Below are 22076 nucleotides of genomic sequence, written 5' to 3'. Positions count from 1 at the left end.
CTGAGTCAAAGTTCGCACCTGCTACTCGGCTTTAGTAGATGGGGAAAGGGAGAAAAAAGATAGAATGGAGAAGTTGTTGATTATGAGGATGAAGTTGGTAGTGAGAATTTTCACACTCCAAGACCCTTCAAAGTCTGTTGTCGAGACTGCTCTCATACAATTTGTTGAGTGCCTTCAGACTACCAGGCTCATGACGAGGATCAGGCGAAGGTCCCAATAAAACCTTTTCAGTTAATGGTCCAACGACAAATTCTGACAATACGTCAGTGATTAATTTTCTCTGTACATGAAATCGCGGGCAGCGCGCAAGAGGTGTTCTGTCGTCCCAGGAATACCACATTCCTCAGAATTAGGACTGTTCGCCCGGCCCAATACTACTGCCACCAGGCGGCGACGCGGCTGGGTCCTTGTGCAACCTGCTCCTCGAAAGATCGTCAAGAACGGTGAGTACACCGTTTCATATCCCCTTTTCAAATATGGGAAGTTGTTCGCGAATGTTCCAGGACCAAATGCATACATAAATAATCTGAGTAGCACATACAGTCACTTAATTACACCGGTTTTAATCACTACCATGTGGAAGCAACATGGTTGATATCACAAATATAAAAAACTTCCATTTAAATCCCTTCCCATCCGAAGAAATTTACACTAATCTGAAATAACAACTGTCGGAACATAATCTTTGCACTCCAGGCTACCTAACTGCAACATTATTTTAAAGCTATAATGCTTAATTAGCTGCATTTTGACTAATTAGCAAACCCCTTCAACCAGGCCACTTCACGCACCTCGAGCACATGGTCACATAATCCGAACCCATCCAGCTTAATCACTCGTAATAAATAAATAATCTCCTGATGAACATACCCACTGAGACTCCGGCCAACGTAACCGCTAATAAGTTCACCACTACTTTCAGTGGAAGAGCGATAATTTCCATTTTGAATACCCTTCACAAAGTGCTCAATCAGCAGCCATGGGGGCAGCCATTTTTGAACTAAGAACCCCTCCATATGCGCCCTAGGCTCCATCAACCTCCACAAAGCGAGTCAACACCCCTGCCGACCAGCAGAACACAGACAACTTTTTCCTTGTAGTGGCGAAGCCACCCTGACAGGGGAAAATCAGAAAAAAGTTTTCCGACCAGAGGAAAAACAAGCTCGAAAACGACAAAATTGGGAAGTCATCCAAATCAAAGAGCGCACAAACGACTAATGCCTGTTTCACATGCTGCGACTGGAACGACGAAAATCGGTGCTGTCGCACGCGTCGCAGAGCGATTTTTAGAGGGCCCATTTCACATGATTGCGATTTTAACAATGCGACTGGTGCGATTCCCAGGGTTGCTTACTGCCAGGTTTCATGGCACACGTTGCACAATTATTTTATTGTAATGAATAAAACGTTTAACTTATAATATTGTTGACTTTTCTTTATTAGGAGCAAATAATATGCTTGTTTTGTAATTTAAAAACGTGTTGAAGTTAACATTTGTTTCGGAGTGCGCGACGGCGGTTTCTGTAGTTCAGTGCGACATCGCGCACGTAAACAATGGTAAACAGCTGTTCGCAGGTGGTTCAGCGATTCTTTATTCTATGGTTCAGCGCTGTGTGTTATTTTATCTACCTTCTATGACCGTTTCGTTCTGCCTGCGCTACAACAATATACAAGATGACCTATCGACAAGTTCATATAGCTACCCTCACCGTATATGCAGTATTCGGAATTCGGCTGCCAGGAAGTTGTCGTGTCAGCCCAACAAGATCCTCGCGCTACCCGTGCTCGGCATCAGCTTCTGGAGAAATGATGCGTGTATATTGCCCGTCATTGCGCATATGTGGTGCCTGCTCCTAGCCATATTCTTACGCCAAACGCAACAAGAAGCACCAACCCGAACGCCCGCGTGTGCCCCTGAACGAAGCCTCAAACGATCTGTGTGATTACGACGTGGAATGAAAATTGTGTTGTGAAATTCAACCTTAGCGCTAGCCTGGTTCGTCCATCGCCGCGCTCGCGCTGCGAATGTATATATGGGAGCCCTCTCTAAATATTTCTAAAGGCGCAAAAGCCGACGCATCAAATGTTTCGAGCAGTTACCGTCACTTTTGTAAAAACCTGTACGTTGTAACATAGCATTCTAAAAGACACGCTTCTCGTCCACTTTGTTGTCCCGTGTCTCGCGCTGGTAGTATACTAGGAACTTCTAACAAGAAGACCATATCAATACGCGCTATTCATAACGCAGGATCGTAGGCCCACGGCAGGCGGACTTGCCGTAGAATTTTTCAGCTTTCTGCTCAGCCTCGCACGCCTCTCAAGGTTAGCCTGTTTTGTGGAAATAAATATTATTATTATATTATTAATGTTATTAGATATTATAGCTTCTTCACTGTAATTTATAGCAATCATCCGGATTTCTTAAGCTAGTCATGCATTTAACCTGTATTAGATCAACATTGTTACGACGTGTTTACGGGAGTCATTTAAAACTAGATTGCTCAGCCAGAGAAAGAACAAATGCAAGCCTCAGTGTTTATTCCAATTTGGTATTCCTAAACAGATTGTATTGGCAGAATTTTATGCCTGCTTGCATTTCCTGCAATTCAATGTTCAGAGCTGGAGAAACTTATTCCTTTTCTTGCTGTCGAAAGGCTGCTTCAATGTCGATAGCAAGCTATAATTATTCATTTCGAAAGTGTTAAGCAATGACTATATGTCTAAGCTTATCAATGCATTTTTGTTCTACGAACACAATTAAGTTTTCTCTCTCCCTCTCATTGACAGCCATGGAGTGAAACTGTTCACTTTCATAAGTATCCGGATGCAAACATTCTGGAGTTTGTCCTGAGCATTTATCTGCATCCTATAGTGTGCATGTATGTATCAAGTTTTTGTGTTACAATCGCAGTGATCTACACATATTGTTATATTGCAACAAACAAATTTATTTCACTTTGTTTTCAAATCTACAATGTGGCCATGCAGTAACGACTGCATTAATAAGCAAAGAAGAAAACTGCAGATTCAGTGTACGTGTTGGAATCTATGCGAAGTGAAGTTTTTGTCAAGTGGTCAATTAAATACTGTTAAAGTAACTGCGATATATACAATTTGTCTTATTTTCAACAATCCAACATGTCATCTTTTGCAAGGTTTGCTTATGCACCGCATAGGTCACAACCTTAATGTAATGTAATTTTTATGCATTACACTGTTCACAAACCATACCGAAACGCAAATGGCAGTTAATGTAGATGCACGCTGCGAGACATCAATGCAGTGACGTTTGTTGAGCAAGAAATGATGCGAGGTATATGCAGATAAATGAATGACATGTGCTTATATACATATTTATTTATATACCTCGCAGGCTGCAAGGTTGGAGTATTATGCGAGGGGGAATAGAAAAGTAGCTACAGAAGGAAGAAGGGCACAACATAAAAAAAAACATCAAAAAAAGCAGTGCCAATACATTGCACCAAGTAGTCGGTGTTTTACTGGCACAACATTATACAATACTTAACAAACAATAACAGAAAAAGTTACTGCCCGTGCACCCTGTACAGACAGTAAACCAGCAAAGCTGAAATGTGCAGCCCCGGTGTTTATCACTGGGTTAATTTCAATGGTTTATTCAAGTCTTTCTATATTATTGGTTATGTCTGTGTTTCTTAATGAGGTTATGCACATGTTTGGCTTGGGTTTATCACATTGTTTATTTGGAATGCCACACATTGCACTTTGCAAGATCACTATCATGGAAAGTGCAATGAGTGGTTCATTGTGGTATTCCAGCGGGTCCATCAAAGTCTTTCTGAATTATGTTGCACACTTGTGTTTTTTAATGCATTAATCATAATGTTTATGACTCAGTTATGCACTGCAGTTACGAAGTGACACACCGGGGCTGCACATTTCATTTAATTAAATACAGGGACACATTTTCGAACCTATTGGGAAGTCGGAGAGAGACTGCTGCACGCGTGCTCTGCTGCTAGAGAGAAACGACGTCACTATCGGTCTAGCCAATGGCCCACCACACCTTTGCTGTGAGATAATAATGACATCATGATCTTGTCTTAACCCCGTCGCCCTCTGTGTTCCTTCCCTGCAATAATACGCAGATAAATGTATGTTTGAAATGCATAAGCATTTCTGTCTACCCAAAAAGAAATGTCGCCGTCCATCATGCAAGACGAATGCAATGGCTCACACCCCCTTAAACAATGGCTCATACCCCTACACTAGGGTTTTTGGGATCGGACCATGAGTGTTTCGCCTAGGCATATACAGCTTCACTGTAAAAAGAATGAACACCTTTCTGCTAGAAACCAAGGCGATCATGAGGTGTATTAATATATGAAAGTTTATTGAACATGCCGAGTAAATGCTGTTCGACAAGCAATAAACCGAATTTACACAAAAAGCAGAAGCAAGATCTGATGTGTGTCCATACAGATTCCAACAGGAAACGCATCCATCTCTGAAAGTGTAACAGTGGCCATGCTGACACAAGATTCTCCCAGTGTGTTTGCATCTACAACATCCATAATTTCTCTAGGCAGCCGATCTCCACAGAATGCTAGCTTCTTCCTCTACAATGCACTCTCCACATCTGAGCGTGCATTGTAGAGGAAGAAGCTAGCATTCTGTGCAGATCAGCTGCCTAGAGAAATTACGCAAGCTGTAGATCTAAAAATGCCTGGTTAATCCTGTCAGCACGGCCTCCGTTAGAAATGGATGCATTTCCTCTCGGGAAACACACATGAATTTTTGATTCTCCTTTTTGTGCATGTTCAGTCTATTGCTTGTCAGCGAGCATTTACTCGGTGTGTACATTAAACTTTTGGTTGTTAGATCACCTCGGTTTTCTTGTTTGTCCTATGTGTTCTCTGGTGCCATCTGCAGCCAGGCTATTCGTTTTTTTTTTAGACTGCAACAAGTCACTTTAATGGCCCTCATGATACCTTATAAAATCTTTTATTTGGCCAATGTAGCAAGAATGTACAGTGTGAAGCAGTAAGAACAGGGTATGCTAACTTCTGATTAAAAGGTTTATTGTGAAAATGCAGTGATCTATAAAGGTTACCACAAAGTAGTACAGCAATAAAACCTGATAAAGACTAGTGCTTGATGAAACCAAACATAAAAGCAGGAAAGGGAGAAAATACATATAGATATACAAGTCCAGGGAAAAAAAAACATTGTGATCATCAAGTGTGCATGTGGCTACCTTCCAGGAAACTCATTTTTTTCCCAGTGGCATGGAACTGGAAGTATGTGCTTGCATAAACAAGCTGTCAGTCCGTCTATTGCAATAACAACAAAGTTTCTTGAAAGGTGCTGGCATGCAGGATTGGCAATTGTAATGATTTTTTTTCTTGCACTTGGAATTTTTCTATATTTTCTTTCTGTAGCATCTTTATTTATGTTTGCCTGTATCAAGCACCAATTTTTATCTATCCTTCAAAGATGTCTTTCTTTTCTGGGGAAAACTCGGGGAAGGCAGGAGATGGAAATTCAAGACGATGAGCAACATGAGAACAAGGTGAAAGTAGGAGCCAACGTTTTCACACGTGGACCTTGAAGAAGACAAGTCCACTTGTCGAAACGTTGGCTCCTGCTTTCACCTTGTTCTCGTTTTGCTCATCGTCCTTTTTTTTGTGCTAATTTATATAACTTGCCACATTTTTACAAATGAACCTCAGTTGAAAGTTCGTCCTCATCCATATCTAGTGTCATCCTGTTGATACTGCTTCATGCTATCCACTCTTGCAACATTTGTGTGTGTGTGTGCACACGCGTGGATTTGGATGTGAGATCGGGCCCTTGGGCAGAGGTATCATTCTTCTCCTGTGCAGCCTTATGAATTCATTAACTATACTGCAACAGAAATTCGATGGAGAGGAACGAAGTGAACACACCGAGTACTTCTTTCTTGTCTGTTGTCTATCTGTAGCACTTTAGTTAATAATGAATATACACAAACTCATCTAGTTCTCAGTTATTATGTCAGGCTTATAAGCCCGCTTGTTTCCTGAAATATCTGCATGGCTATGTATTCTGTAATTTAATTTCTGGCTATGTGCTTGCAAGTCGCGTGTCAATCTCCTGATTTTCCCGACAATCTTGTGTGATGTGCAGGCCCAGACAGTTTCTGGTGAATCCATGCAGGGTGTAATCTGCACTACAAGTGCTGCTTTGATTGCCTTCAGTTCAGCTTTTCTAGGTGTAGGAAGACCTGGAATGGTACTCACTTATATGGCGTTTAGTTTTATGTAGTGTCATACTACTGTTACACTGGTATTGCCAGATGAGTGTACTATATGTGCCTTATGTTTGCTTGCATTTTCATGATTAGCAACCTCCTCTGTGTGTTTGGCAGTTGCATATAGTCTCCTGCCCTAATTGTTTGCCCCCATATTCCACGGTATGGGCCTGTTGTGTTTCAATTTCAGGTACTCCCGAGGTTGTGTTTCTGAAGGGAGGGGTAGTCATCTTTGCATCTCGTATGCTAGCTGGCATAGTATCTTGGGACGAGGTTCTGAGCTCTTGAGACAAAGAATTTGTGCTGCAGGCTGCAACTCTACTCCGTCTAGGAGCTTGTTCGTCAGCTCTTTTTCATAGAGGTCATCAAGCATGGTACAGTTGGAAAGACCTGTTATTACTACCCGATGCCTGTATTGGATGAGTTGTCTTTTTTGTGTGCTGCTGGTAATTCATACCGTGCCATACCTTGGACACAAGCACAGCATCTGCGATTTTCTATAGTATGCACTAGTCCACCCCCATTATTTCGAGATTATTCTGTTCACCAGGTGTGGAAGTTGCGTCCAGGCATTGCATAATTGTTTCACCCACGTGCTGGCTCTGCCGTCACGGGCTTACACTAGCTGAGGATTTGTGGATGTTGACTTGCGGGCATATTTGTCCAGCTATGTGGATCACAATGTGCAATCTTGGGTAGTTCTTGATTCTAGTCTTTCTTTTTTTTTCCGACGTCCATATGAGCTGACTTATCAGAAAGCGAGAGGCCAGACTGGCCAAGAAAGTCTGCAGTGTTGTCGAGGGCTTGTTGCATCATTCTTGATTTCTGTATAAGATAGCTTTCCCATGGACTGTAATACACCATAGGCTGTAGTGTTTCTTGTAGTATGCCCGTGTTGTTGGTGTGTGTGCGCCAAATGTACCTCCAACTCTCACCTGAAATTTTCTGTCTTTCAGAAAGTTGCTGTTTAAGTGCTCTACCAGAAATGTTTTTGCTTATCGTTCCTCTTATTAGAGCAGCATGAGGTACTGTTGTTAAAAGCCTTTTCACTCTCTTCACTCTTTCATAAGCAGTATTACACAATGTCCTGCAATAAAGTTTCTGCTGCTTATGTCCCACTCATATCTGCCAGAAGGGACAACTCTTGAAAAAGGTTTTCTTTGTGCTATGTGTGCGACGTAGTATGAGCATTCATGCCTTTTATACATCTGTAGAACCAGCTTCCTGACAGAGTACTTGCTACACCTGCTCATGCTTATTTGTGCAGTGCTGTTGAACAATACATATCGATGCAATGAATATTTACACACTCGAATTATCACGAAAGATGGTTGGTTTACAATTCTGCCCTTTGCTTTCTATTGGTGTTAGATTTTACATAAGCATGCCCCCCTATGCAATAGTATTTTGAAGTGTAAGGGTTCAATAAAAGGTGATGAACTAAATCTAAGTGCAAGAGCTTTTTTTCTCACCTACAACTCCCATCGAAATGCGACTTCCATGGCTGGCAAATCAACCCCTCGCCTTGTGTTGGCAGCAGAATGCTATAGCCACAGTGGCAGATGAACAAATTGAAGAACAATATTTCTGTCTATAATTTTTTTTCTTGCCTGTATGTAAGTAAAGTTTGGAATAAATTTGTCATGGCAAAAAAGCCCAGTTTATGGTCTTTTATTGAATAAGCCACATATTGTGTATAGTTGAAACGCAGAAATTTGTTCTGAAATCCTTGGGTGATATATGTTCTTGCAAGTAGCATGGTATTTCATTACTTATAAAAATAATAATCGCAGCGGATATCGTTATATGGATTTACACACTAATATATGTGATCACAAACTTATTAGAAACTTACTAGAAACATGGAAGGCATGTTTCTGCACACTTGATCCGCTGTGAATGTGCAAGAACTGCTTGTACTGGCTGACTTCACTGCACAGTTTTGATTTACTTTTCTTCAGCGTGTCGTTTTATACTGTTTTATCCCCACAAGAACAGGCCGTTTGCCTGCTTTTCGCATTGTTGCACGAGTTCTACATAATTATGCTGGAGGGTACGTTGTCACTTTGCCTCTATAGCAAGCAATTTAATTAATCTGCTAGCTGTACAGTTGATTACCTTGCAGAGCAAGTGTTCATACAGATGCAGTAAGGATACAAAGTCCGCAACATAGCCTATGTTTATTGGTTTCTGTGCAAGAAAAAAAAAATCTCCAGAGAAGAGGTGCAACTTAGCGTGCATGTAATATTTTATTCAAGCCACGGATTTAATACTACCGTAGCAAATTCATTACGATAGCCTACACTTTTGCTCTGTCAAATTTAATAAGAGGCAAGATAAGCTTTCAAGATGAATCGGGAAATTCATGCTTGAAAACCGACAAGAAAATGCAACTGAACGGTACCGCGTTCAGCGCAACGTAGAAACTTCGGGTACTTTGCTGTCTTGTCATTTGCCCTTGCCGAGGTTGAAATAATTCAAGCTGCTCCGTAAGCGCGATTTTTGCATGCTACTCAACAAAAGAAAATTGTGACGACCTCGTCGTCTGCTGGGGATCGAACACCTCCTAGGACTGACAACTCGCAAAGGCGCACGAGGCAAAGGTGAAAATGCACTTCATTTGCTGTGTAGCGTGTCAACAAACGCATAGCAATAGGAGAATGCAATCTGTACAAGTTTTTTATTCTCCCTTAATTCGCGCACGTACCTAATTCGACGATCCACGTCTCCGCGATTGCACTGCTCGTGCGAGACGCCATCAAAACAAACCGGCGAAATAGCTCCGTTGACAGCTCTCCGCGCAATTTCGACGGAAAATCGCAGCGATCGGTGCGACGGTGCGACTGTGCGACCAACCGGTTGGTCGCAGCCGAAAATCGGGGGGTCAGCACTGCGACTGCGATTTTCATCGCAAACGACGGAAATCGCACTTCCGGTGCGACGAAAATCGCATCATGTGAAACAGGCTTAAGCCCCATATGAGAAACAATGGAGAACCTCGAATGCCCAACAATAACAGGGAAGAGCCCTGCAAAGGGACACTGAAGCCAACCCTAAACCCCTCAGCAAAGCAGACTTTTTCAAAAGCGCAAGCACTAAGAAAAATCAACTGAATCATCGCTCCCCATCAACAACTACCGTCAAGATGCATGGGGCGACCATGATGATTGGGACTCCACAAGAGAAGACCCTACTTAAAGTGAAAGCGAACAAGTAGTGTTTGCCGGAAATCATCACTATAAGAAATGCGAGAATCCGGCTCTAAGCATCCCACGTCATTTAGACACTGAAGAAGCAAGCTCTGACAGCACAGTTACTAACAAACAACCAGAACACACTGCTGTTAGCGACGCACCCCAGCGATAGAGCGACAACTGCGGTATCATCCATCTAAACGGCGATAACTCGGATGCACCACGACCGAGAACCAGACAAGTCGTAATAGACATTCATGCTCAGGAAGTAAACTTCTATAGGGTGCTTAATCAAGCCCGACAAGAAGGTGCACAACCAGACACATGTTCTGAACTGATTAAAACCTTCCAGGAAGTTAAAACTGCATTGTTTGACTTTCCAATAGAAAAAGAAGCTCTCAAAGCAGAAGTTCAGCTGCTTATGGACAAGAACAAGTCTTCGCGGGACACTCGATCCTACGCGCAAGTGGTCAAACAACCTCATTCTACTGGAACGACCCAAACAGCTAATACCGAATGCGAATCCTCTATCTTGCTGACCAGTTCAGACAACGTACTCACCTCAAGACAAGTCATCGAAGCCGTGGCAAAGACCATTGACGCAGCCTCGATAAACCTTACGAATGCTCACATCAAACAAGGCCTTCGGGTTCGCATCACATCGATCAACAAAACAGCAATTGAGGCTCTTCAAGGAGAGATAAAGCGGCTTACCATAGCCTCAAAACAGAAATCCATTTTAGTATATTTACATCAAGTATCTTCTTCCAGTACTTGCTAAGCATGCATGATTCGAATAGGCATTGCCAACTAGAAAGTTGTCCAGAGCAACCTAGTCTATAGGAGCGTGAATGTTTTGGCAAGAGAAGTGCACCCTCAACAATTTATTTTCACGCTATTGTCTTGTGATAGGCTTCATCGTTAGCTTTGTTCCTTGAAATCAGTACACGTCTAAGTCCTTAGCATTGCACAAAAGGAAAAGCTTTGATACTCTGTACATTGTGCGGCACAATTAAGTTGTGATGTCATCGCGTGTGTTACATGATGCTTTGTATTATATAGTATAAATTTCAAGTGTGTGGAAATACTCTTACGCTTTGAATACGAACTCAATACTACTTACTAGCTATTCATGTTCGGAAATGAACTATTTGGTATATTCAAATATTTGACAACCACTGAACGTTACCTTCTGGTTACTGTTGTCCATCTGCTAAACAAAACATCAGAAATAATTAGAAGTTAGAACACAAGTGTTATCAAGCAATACAGAAACAAAATGAGCAATGCAAGTTTTTTTCATTATTTCGCAAGAAACTCCTGCACTACAACTTGTAATTTTTGCTTCTAATGTTGTTAAATGTGAGTTCATCTTTATGACAGCCTAGTTATATAGCAGTTTTATCTTAAATGATACAATCTGGGATATCTTCTTTGCGAAGGGTTGTTTTTTATGGGTTTACAGTGTTCAACTCTTTCAGCAGCATTTTCTCCCGATAGGATCATTTTTCAACTACCATTTCTTTATATTTGTAGCTAGTCATGCAGCAACCGCTCTATTATGAAGAGCTTGTTTGCGCGTAGCCTTTAACATGTTGAGAGGCATGCATACTACCTATTGACACCATTTTGTCTCACTTTTGGCTCTGTTTTTAGGTGACATTAGCATTATTGGTAAAATATTTTTATACAATATTCAACTGTTGTTTGCGAGACTATTTCACCTTAATCATTTTTATACTCTGTTCTCTGCAACATACTATGTTCGTGTTATTACTTTATGTGTGATCTAACAGTCTCTTTCTTTGAAACTTGGCTTGTATTCATATTACGTACATCAAAGTGGGGCAGAACTTGTACTGTGATGTCAAGCCCTGCTTTGTGTCTGGTTACAAGGTCTCTGTCAAGAAGCAGTAAACTCGACTAACCATTCCACGATTGTATAGAAACAAATAAAATGAATTCTATTAGAAGATGCCTCTGTTGGCTAAAAGGCAGCGAGTATTGACGCATAGCAAGAAGATATAAGCTTGCCCTAGAAAGAAGTGTTCAATCTTTGCATCATACCAGTAATGAAATGCCAATAGGCTTCATCTTTTTTAATTTAAACTGAAAAAAGTACAGCAATTGTTTTTTTTTAGAATTCAGTTTTAATGAAAAAAAGGTCAGAGAGCAAATTTACTCCCTAGATATAACAGTGATAAGTGCGCAGCGGGGATCCTAAACATCTTCTTGATGCAGGAAACCTACCTACGTCAACGTCGTTAGCCAGCCTGCCTCCAAAGCAACCTTTACTCCTTTCGTTGCACCTGCTTTGCCTGTTGCTTTAACGAAATAGATAGGGGGCTACATAAAGGAGTCGTGAGGGCCCTGGCCCAAGTTTTTCTAGTCATTGCACTGTGGTGGACAAACAAATGGAATTGCGGGTCATTCTACGTAGTGATTTATTTCTGTATTTGTTGGAGCTCTGTTGCTGCATAATCGTTTTCTAATAAAGTGTTCTTTCAATATCAAACACAGTCACGGATCCATAGATGGTCCCAACTTCACATAGTTTGTTCAATCTCAATTTGAATTTATTACCCTTAAACAAAACATACAAGGAGTGGCCATAAATTGCTACTGAGCTCCAAGCTTGCCAGGGTGACATTCCCTTTACATGGCAGCTAGAGCGCACTCTTTTTACACACAACTGCGCAGAATGAATTCACAAGGTAAATAATGTGTTTTACTTTAGCAGTGTTTTACTTAAAAGCAAAACCAGGGATAAATCAGTGTTCGTTGCTTGTAAGCCTAAAATGAAGGAGTTTTCTCGCTGATATCACGAACAATTAGCCCACGCAATGTCCTCTTTATGAACACAAACATACTTAAACCAGTGAAATCACTCACGTCTAAATGTAATGGAAAAGAGCTGCTTGCAAGTTATGGGATGAACTCCTTACACAAATTCTTGTTGGCAAGCACTATTTGTATACTAAAATAGCGACATAAGGACGAACAGTTAGACACGTTTGGGAAAATGAAAGTAATTTTTCATGACAGCAATATTATACAGAAGTATCCCAAACAGCAACAACAACGGACACATCAGCGTAAGCAATACTACCTAAACGGTTCTCGATCTTAATTTCCTCGCAGAATAACAGCGCAATGCGCATATTCTTTTGCAATATATTTTGCCTTGGCATTGCAACATCTACGACCTCAATAAGGTTAGACATATATGTAAACAATGAAAATGTGAAATTTGTTTTACAGGTCAATACCATGATATAATTATGAGGCATGCTGTAGTGGGTGCGGGATTCCGGATTAATTTTACCACCACAAGTACTTTAACGTGCACCTAAATCAAAGTACACGAGTGCTCTTGCTCTTGCAGCTCCCCTACTAAAATGTGGCGGCCGGGGCTGGGAACCGAACCCAGTTCTCCATCTCAGCAGCGCGACGCTTTACCTGCTAAACTACCACGGCGTGTTGCATGTAAAAATTATGCGGCTGCTTTTATAATTGAACCGTTATTTCCTCGGCAATAGCATGTTGATTATCAGGGATATGTCAACTAAATAAACGTGGACGTTTGCTGCTCGACACTGACTTACTTTAATGGATGACAGGAGACCGCTTTAATTGAACAATTTAAGGATCTCCTCATTTCCATGTTCAAAGGCCGCACTATTAGTACTCAGATCAGTGCACTACTGCCACGACCGAGCGTCACCACAAAGTCTCTGTAGTGCTTGCAGTGCAGCTTGCGGTGTATAAAACCAACTGTAGCATGCACAGCAGGATGGCAGCAAAATAAACACACGTGCTTGCTCTTTAGGTGTCACTTTTTGCCAGCAAAGCATACATCTTAAACTACATGAAAACCAGCAGGATTTTGACTTGTGGCTCACAGTTATGAAACGGTAGATTCAGTTAAGATTTTCAGGGGAGAGAGATGTAAATGAGAGAAAGAGCGGGAGGGTAACCACAGTTAAAGCCTCCGCTTTGCTACCCTGCACCAATGGAAGGCAAAGGGGAATTAAAAATGGAAAGAAGAGCGGGGACAAAAACAAATGCATGAAGAAAGGGGGAGCGTGATCAGTCTCTCTAATAGGCTAATAGGCCACTGCCACGTAAATAGGTCAACAAAGTCTTGACCGACTGTTGGTGCGGCGACAGTTCATGTCGGCATTCTGAAAGTGGCATGTTGCCCATGCTTACCAATACGGCCGCTAGCCACAGCCGGTGCGCACTGTATTGAGGACAGCGGCAAAGTTCGAGTTCTATAGTCTCTTCGGTGCCACAGTGACTGCAAGCTGCGCTCTCACCTATAACGACTCGCAAGGCAAAAGATCTTGTGAACGCAACACCAAGCCACAATCGGCAAAGTACTGTTGTCTCGAGTCGAGAAAGTCCAGATGGGGGTTGCCTCATAATCAGATCGTGGTTCTCGCAGATAAAACCCCATAATTTTTGCAGAGGGGGGTTGAAGTCGAAGGCACGTGTCCAGTCGGTACAGACGTGTTTGCTTTAAGCTTGGTGTGTTCCATAAAGATCTTATGGCTTCATTTGCAAGCACACGAACTTTTCATTGCTGTGTCTGTTCTGAAGAATGGTAAAGGTTCGCAGAACCTTATATGAGAAGTATTGATGTCGACAAATTTAAAATGCCTCCTATTACAGTGAAGATTTGGTCAAGTGCCTCTCTCATTTCCCTAGGTACTGGGTTCTTGAATGCTTTGAATACCTTCATTTTCTGGATCGCTCTTTCAACGTGAACACGTGCACTAGCGAGTTGCACCTGCAGCTGAGAATTGCTGCAGAGAACGCAAGAAAGGGTTGTATAACACCCAGCCCTTGCTTTGTGCACATTTCATCTACATTAAATACCTTATCAGCTATTACGTCATCCTGAAAGCTTGGCAACTTCTGAAGCACCTGTCATTTCTCTAGCAAGCCTTGTCGGATGCCCTAACACCAAAAGTACTCGTTACAAACGTTATGAGACCTGCAGGCGATACACCCACATGGATTTTAGCACTATGTGTTCCCGTGTAGTGGGAGTACGTAAGTATTCTGCTTGAAGCACAGCGACTCTTTTCTGTCTCAACCTCAGTGCAGTCGAGGATGACAAGCACCCGTGCGAAATATGAAAAGGAAAGTGGCATGTTTATTTTATTTCCTCTGTTGTGGACCAAGGAATTTCACTTTCCAAGACTGCAGCAAGGCTGCGCAATGTAGAGCGAAAGAGCCTGGGTGCGGTTGTTTCGCTGATAATAAATAATGCACCCAAGCAATCAAATGAAAGACAAGTCTTTATGCGCAGAATGACAAGTGCAACACGCTCAAGCACGGACACCTCATAGGCATTATTGTCAATTATAACCAGCTCATTGCAAATTGAATGAAAAGTTTTCACTGACTGAACACCTGTGAAAGCTCCAACAGCGTTGTCTGTAGACAGCAAGCCGGCAAGGTTCAGCTTCCTGCTTACAATGAACAAGGAATCTACTTGCACAGATTTTTCGGCAACACTCTTGTGATGGCCAGATGTTGAAAGTTGGAGAAGGTCCTCCACTGCACATTCTTCTTTATCTACCATGTCAGCCCCTGCTCTGCGTTCTCTGTAGCTTTATGCCTCGACTGCTCCACCTGTACTAGTAAACAGTAACAAACTATGCATTCAATGAGTGACAGCACACCATGCGGATGCCTTTTCCTTGTTTTGCTGCGCTATCCAGATACCGTTCCTTGTCTCCAAGCTCAATCCACTATCGTGGATTGAGCTGTCACTGTTTCGTCTTCATTCTTTTTTCGTGCAGCAACAAACTGCAACGGCCTTTCCAACGAAATCACAGTCATAACCTGTCCTAGCACATTTTTAAACACCGTAACAAATTATCTTACCCTGTAATAAAAATATGGCCATCAATTTCATTATGTATGTATGTACCCACCCCTTATGTAATACCCCTTCAATGGGGCCTTTAAGGAAATCAAATGAAATGAAATGAAATGAAAGTTCTGAACAGCAGCCAAGCTTAACGCACGCTAATAACTGTGAAATGTGTGTCTGTGTGAATTACTCCAAACTAGTGCTGTTACTAATGAATAAGGTTTAAATGCATAAATTTACTGCAACGTTGTTACCACCTTGACTCGCCAAGACCCTTCTGTTCTGTCACTGTCTTCTGTTAGCAGACTGCCATTGATGAATGATGGGAAATGAGAAAGCGGAGTGCAGTAAAAACAACACTGATAAGTTCTCTGGAAGATAGTGCAGAATAGGAGACAATGCTCATTTCTTCATGATTTTTATGCAGTATTTCGTGCTAGGAATGCTGTATATCATATACATTGCATATCAGATAGGCATGCATTAATTACATAACTGCAACTCTAAACTGCCTTCATTTCTATTGAATCTCTTGCGCTAATAACCACCATACAAGTCAATACAGCAGAAATTTCTTTCTTAAGAGAAATGACTTCAACATAAGAATGTCGTCACGTTGAATATAAATCCGCGTGGAATGTGAAAAAAGCAGTGCATCACTGTACACAAATATAGCGCCAAATAATAGCTCTTCTGGATGTCTACGTGGCACTGGTGTATCTTACCTCTATGTGATCTTCATACGGAATGTTGTGCCGAGACACTTTTTTTGGTCTCAAAAGCCACTCCGGCACAAACTAATCACAACTTTTGTTACCATGGAAGAAGTGCCTTTTGATGTTCATAGTACAACTGTCTATATCTATTTTAAGCTACAAGAAACATTACTGATTGTTCATAGTAAATTCACGTTTAGAATGACGTACACAGATGGGCTAAATGCCCGATGATAATGTTGCTAGTTTAAACACACGTCTTCAAATTATACAAACCTTGATAATGCCTTGTAGATGCACGTTTGTTACGTTCTTTGGCTGCTTGCATCCTAGAGAAGTTCCTCCTGTCATGAGGCCGTACAGGTAAACGTTGCGGCGGTCAACGACGACGAAGTTTCCCTGCTAAGGTGGTTGCTTACTGCTCCTGTGAAAAATCTCGCCTTCCGCGTAAATACGTTCCATGCATCGAGAGATTGGACCCCAACACATCTGCGCATGCTTCGGACGCTCATGCGCAGTCTAGTTTGTTGACATTCAGCGAATGTCACTCCATCGGCCCTGCAGCTGAATTGGATACCGGGACAAGGCCTAGTGCCTGCGGTGACGCGCTGGCGGAGGTAGATTCGCCGGTGCCGCTCGTCACGACGGCATTACTGGCCGCACAATCGACACCTGATCCTGGATCCCAGCTCTTGGTTCCTGCTCCAAGTCCTTCGGCTACCAGCCTACCCATCACCTTCCCAAAATGCACATCAGACCGTGAGTGATCTGCCCTCATGGCGAAGCCCGGCGATGGCTTCCCAGACACCGATCGGGAATGGGGCTCCAGTTGTGCTTGACGAAAGGAGTACCCCTATGGACTTGTCTTCTGCGCTACCATCTGTGCCGTCGGCTCCCCCGTGGTTCTTAGAAGCGTCCTTCGGAGTGTGGGGATGTCGCCGCTAGCGAAGGACGAATCCCAACATAAAAACGTAACGCTTCTTTATTCGGTGAACGATGCCAGCGGACGGGCATACCAACGCTACGTTCGTCACCGTAGCTGGTGGTAGAAGGCGGCTTTTATCAGCCAAGCAGCTTGTTCTTATAGCCACCGTCGGTGACGCATACCTCGGGTGACATGGCGGTGGCGCTATGCTTTATCGACCATGCAATCCAGCGTGCAGCTGTGGTATGCTTGGCCAGATGATAAGATGGCAGGTGCGCAGAAATATGCGCAGAGTGTGTCGCCACATCACCCCCCCCCGCGGAGTGGAGAGCCTTCAGGGCTTGAAAAAATCTGGGCAGCGTACGAGACGTCCGCTGCGCGTAATGACGGAAGCAGGCTGCGATGTCGGCGGTCGTGGATGGACGTCTGTGGGTGTACTGGTATTCGCTGGTTCGGCGGTGCGGCGACAGCCTGGACGGTGGGCGATAACGGCGGCAAAGAGACCTCAATGACGCGGTCAGCGATCCCGGCGAGTTGGTCGAGAGGTAGCGTAAGCTGAGCCTGCAGAATTGCCTGGACGTGCGGTGGAAGTCGTTGAAGCCAAAGTGCTCGCAGTAAGGAATCCTGGACTTCCATGTTGCCCGCGAGAGCACGCATGTGGCGGAGGAGCTGCGAAGGCTTGCGCTCGGCAAGTTCTGCGGACTGAAGTTGTCGCACCTTCTGGTCGTCCGAGAGTGACAGGCGGCGAATGAGTTCCGTCTTGAGGTGTTCGTAAAGGTTGGCCTTTGGTGGATTGGCAAGGATATCCCGGACCTCGCTGGCGTAGCGGGCATCTAGGTGGGCGACGACATAGTCGTAGCGGGTCCGGTCTTGTGTGATGTGCGCAAGAGAGAACTGGGCCTCGACTTGGGTGAACCATACTTCGGGCGAGTCGGCCCAAAACGGCGGAAGCTTGACAGCGACACGCCAGACGCCGTGCGGAGCAGCGTGCGGGATGCCGTCTGCCGGGGTTGCGGCGTCCTCGGCGGAACCGGCAGGATGCTGCTGCACGGAACCAGTGAGCTGGTCGTGCCGTTCCTGAAGCTGTCGCTCTTGCCTCTGGATCATCTCTTGCTGCGTGTGAAGCTGTCTGTTGAGGAGTTCCAGCTGTCGTTGAAGGGCGTCTTGTTCGTCCATGGCGATGCGTTGCTGTTCGTTGTCCGGGTCACCAGATGTGGGGATGTCGCGGCTAGCGAAGGACGAATCCCAACATAAAAACGTAACGCTTCTTTATTCGGTGAACGATGCCAGCGGACGGGCATACGAACGCTACGTTCGTCACCGTAGCTGGTGGTAGAAGGCGGCTTTTATCAGCCAAGCAGCTTGTTCTTATAGCCACCGTCGGTGACGCATACCTCGGGTGACATGGCGGTGGCGCTATGCTTTATCGACCATGCAATCCAGCGTGCAGCTGTGGTATGCTTGGCCAGATGATAAGATGGCAGGTGCGCAGAAATATGCGCAGAGTGTGCCGCCACAGGAGCAATCTGCACCAGATTCGTGTTCGGCGAACAGCGGCTCCCAAAGCAAGCGTTGCTAACAACTGACCACCCAGTTGTGTCAACACCGGGCTCGGTTTGCTATAAAGCAACCATTAGAGCTCTGGCCCCCACAAGCTTCACAGAGATTCCGAACAGGATTATTCAGCCAAACCTAGACGCTTGTCTTGGCACCACAGGCTTCCGCGGCTTCACGGCCAGGAAGAAGTCAAATGCAATCACTGTGTGACTCCCGACATTGGCTGCTGTCAAGCGTTTGCGAACGCTTCAACGTCTCTCGATAACAAGCGAAGTCACCGTGCCGGTCCAGGTGTACCTGGTAGACGGCCCGGATTTACAGCGCTGTGACGTTTACAACGTTGACGTTGGCGAGGACCGGACTGCTCTACAGCGTGAGCTCTATTGTCCTACTCACCGTGTCATTCAAGCGCGTTACATGGGAAAGGGGCGCTCTCGCATCGTCACCTTGCAGGGCCCACCAACTCCCCCAACCTGCCTGTACTACTATGGCTGCATTCTACGACCTCGGCCGTATAAACCCAGTGTCGTCTATTGTTACAACTGTTTCCGACCGGGCCACGTGCGCCGATCCTTTCCGTTTACAGCGCCAGATGAAGCTGTACTAGCTGGCGCAGTTTCTTACCGATGTGGACTCTGCAAGACCGACGACCACGATATCACTTCTCCAAGTTGTCCCGCAAAGCAAAAGGACCCTCAGAAGGTTCGTCGCGGGATTCGTAACCAATGGCCTCAGCATCCTGCAACACAACCAGTGCCGACATCTAACAGGTTTGCGGCGATAGAGTGGGATGACGACCGCTGGCCAGAGCTTTCCGAGCCCGACCCGCCTGCACCCCATTACCAACAGACTTACAGTGACAAAGTTCGCAAAGACCGCCGTCGCCCGCTGGTTACACAGAAGCAGAGCGGGCCGTAACATCCGCGTGATGATATGGCAGCAGTTGACAATCAAATTGCCTGCCTTTTAGCGGAGGCATCCAAGCTCCGACAGCACTGTGAACTACTTTCGCGTCGGTGACGCGCAGTGGAAAATCACACCACTACAACTATCGATTCCGCTGAATCATCGTCTCTGTCACGCCCTGTTGTAGCGGTCGTAGAGTCTACCAGGTCTCCAGTTCCGTTGCCGGATAACTCTACAACATCGCTGTTGCGGTTCATGGTCAGCCAGTTATCCAACCTGACATCTGTGATTTTACAACGGCTGGACTCGTAATCAAAATGGCGGGCACAGGTGTTTGGGGCGTGCTTCCAGTGGAACTGTAGAGGTCTCTCCACGAAAGTGGGGGAGCTTAAATCCCGTCTACGTATGAACAAGCTGCAGGTGTGGACCCTGATACTACAGGAGACCAATGCCTTGCTTGCCATTCCGGGCTTCAGTGGATACGTGTTTCCTTCGGTGAGTGACCGTCGCGTGCACACAGCTGCCCCTCTAGGAAAGGCGGCAGTGTATGTTGGTACGCGCTATCCTCAGATCTGCCTTTCTCTTGAAAACTGGTGTAACTCATATCAGGAGGTAGTGGCAGTAGCTGTGAAGTTACCCAAGGCAACTGTTGTGGTAGTGTCATACTACATAAGATCAGCTGGTGGCTCTTCTTCAAGAATTAATCTGGGCTGGTTAGTGCCCAGCGCGTCCTGTTTTAGTTGGTGGTGATTTCAATGCCCCTCACCTAGATTGGGGGTACCCTACTTCTGCCCTCGAGGTAGGCGTGTGTGGGACGCCTTCGCGGATGCGTTGTTTGTACTACTGAACCATCCTGATTCAGCAACGCGGGCTGTGCCTCAAGCTCAACGTACAACATACGCACCAGATCTTACGTGGTGGTTGGGTCCCGGCACACTCGGCACCTGGAGCCCGACTGCTGGAGTAGTGACCACCACCCTATCATCATCGGCCTTCATCTGTCGCAGGCCCGCCGATTGCGCCGCAAGTGTTCTGTGGTCAACTGGGACACCTTTCGCTCCGTTCTCCAAGATACCTCTGTGGACTCGTCACCACTACTTGTTGCCGCATACAAAGCGCGCTCAATGAAGCTACAACTATCAGCTGGGTAGACGTCGATTGACCGGCACCGTATATCGGCCTGCTCAACTTGTGGGCTGCTCGCAGACAAGCTGAGCTGGCAGCATCCCGAGACCCCATGTCTGCACAAGTACATACAAGACTGAATTTCCTTACTACTAAGGCCCAGAGATATGAACGCGACCTCTCGCGGAGGCACTGGTATACGTGGTGTGAGCGCTTTTCATACACGACATCGAACGCTTCTCTCTAGCGAACGTTTCGTGCTATGGAACCCGGTTGCCGACGTCCACACGTGGCAGCCACAGCCTGCGTCGCTGTTGGCTTGTCGCCGCATGATTTTGCCAGAGAAGCAGCCCGGAAGTTTTTCCCGCAGTACGACGTGTTGCCTCAAACAGCCAATGGTGCTACCTTGGCAGGCATTCCGACACATATCGTCAGGTTACCATCTACAGCAGACTCTGTGGGGATTGCAAGCTCTTTCACCATGCCTGAGTTGATTGCAGCGATAGATGGTACCAGTCGCAAGACAGCACCTTGTCCAGACTCTATTACTTATGAGGCCTACAAGAACCTGAGTTCCGCTGTGCGGCCTGAACACCTCGACACCATGAACAAGGTATGGCTAGATGGCGTTGTCTCTCCAGGCTGGAAATCAGCAATTGTGATCACTAAAAAAGTGATCACAATGATCACTTAGCACTAAAATAATGAGAGGCGGTTAGCTTACTAGCAGAGGAGTAGCATTTGGTGCGCCTTACATTCTCGAGCAGCGTGCGATACGTTCTTAATGCCCCTGCAGATATACAGGCACTCGTCTTTATTACACATGGTATGAAGACGCTGCCAGAAAAATGCACTCTGCAGACCAAATCGGCACTACTGACTAGGAAAAGTTCGTTGGAAAACCCAATCGTTGCGACCGGCCGCTCATTTGCCCCCTACAGCGACAGCTTCGATGCACTGACCACGCGTGCATTTCGATGTTGGCACAGGAAATGGCGTTTTTTGCATTAATCTTGGCATAAATATTTGAGCGGGTAGCTAAACCACATTCACTAACGAGCAAGCGGCGCAAGGTAGGGCAAACGACGCGTCGCGCCCATCATAGTAGACGAAGCACCATGCGTGAAGAGACACGTGACTGCAGTACACATTGATACATCGACACTGTAAAGTCGCTGTTACTTAAGCGCTGCAGGTTTGTCACAAAACTCGGAGTGCTCATCTAAACTACATTTACCGACGAATAAGTGCTACATGCCAGTTGGTGCAAGCGACGCATCGCAGCAAGAGCACACGACGTGTGGCGTGTGACGAAAGACACGACTGCAGCGCCGGTAGTTCCAGTGACCGCCGCTACGGCCACGTCGGCCAGTTGGCTCGCATAGGGAGCTGCAAAACTGAAGTATGTCTAAGAACGTTGGCCGAGTGTGGCTGACAGCGTAGTGGATCTGTCCATGACACAATTTCTGTCGCATGAAACGAAGGAATGAACATT

General features: G+C 45.0%; 1 protein-coding gene across 2 annotated transcripts in view; it reads left to right on the top strand.

Annotated features, from left to right (window-relative positions):
* The first annotated feature begins 377 nt into the window (after positions 1–377).
* The window catches only part of LOC139046702 (sulfotransferase ssu-1-like), a 91231-nt gene continuing 69532 nt past the window's right edge, over positions 378–22076 (top strand). The window contains exon 1 of one of the 2 annotated variants that reach the window (XM_070521442.1): positions 378–443. The gene's annotated coding sequence lies outside the window, so the exon portion shown is untranslated. The remainder of the gene's footprint in view (positions 444–22076) is intronic. The other variant, XM_070521445.1, reaches the window with a different exon arrangement.

The sequence above is a fragment of the Dermacentor albipictus genome, chromosome 7 (genome assembly GCF_038994185.2).
Source record: "Dermacentor albipictus isolate Rhodes 1998 colony chromosome 7, USDA_Dalb.pri_finalv2, whole genome shotgun sequence".
Classification (NCBI taxonomy): domain Eukaryota; kingdom Metazoa; phylum Arthropoda; class Arachnida; order Ixodida; family Ixodidae; genus Dermacentor; species Dermacentor albipictus.
This window is presented reverse-complemented; position numbering and strand designations above follow the sequence as displayed.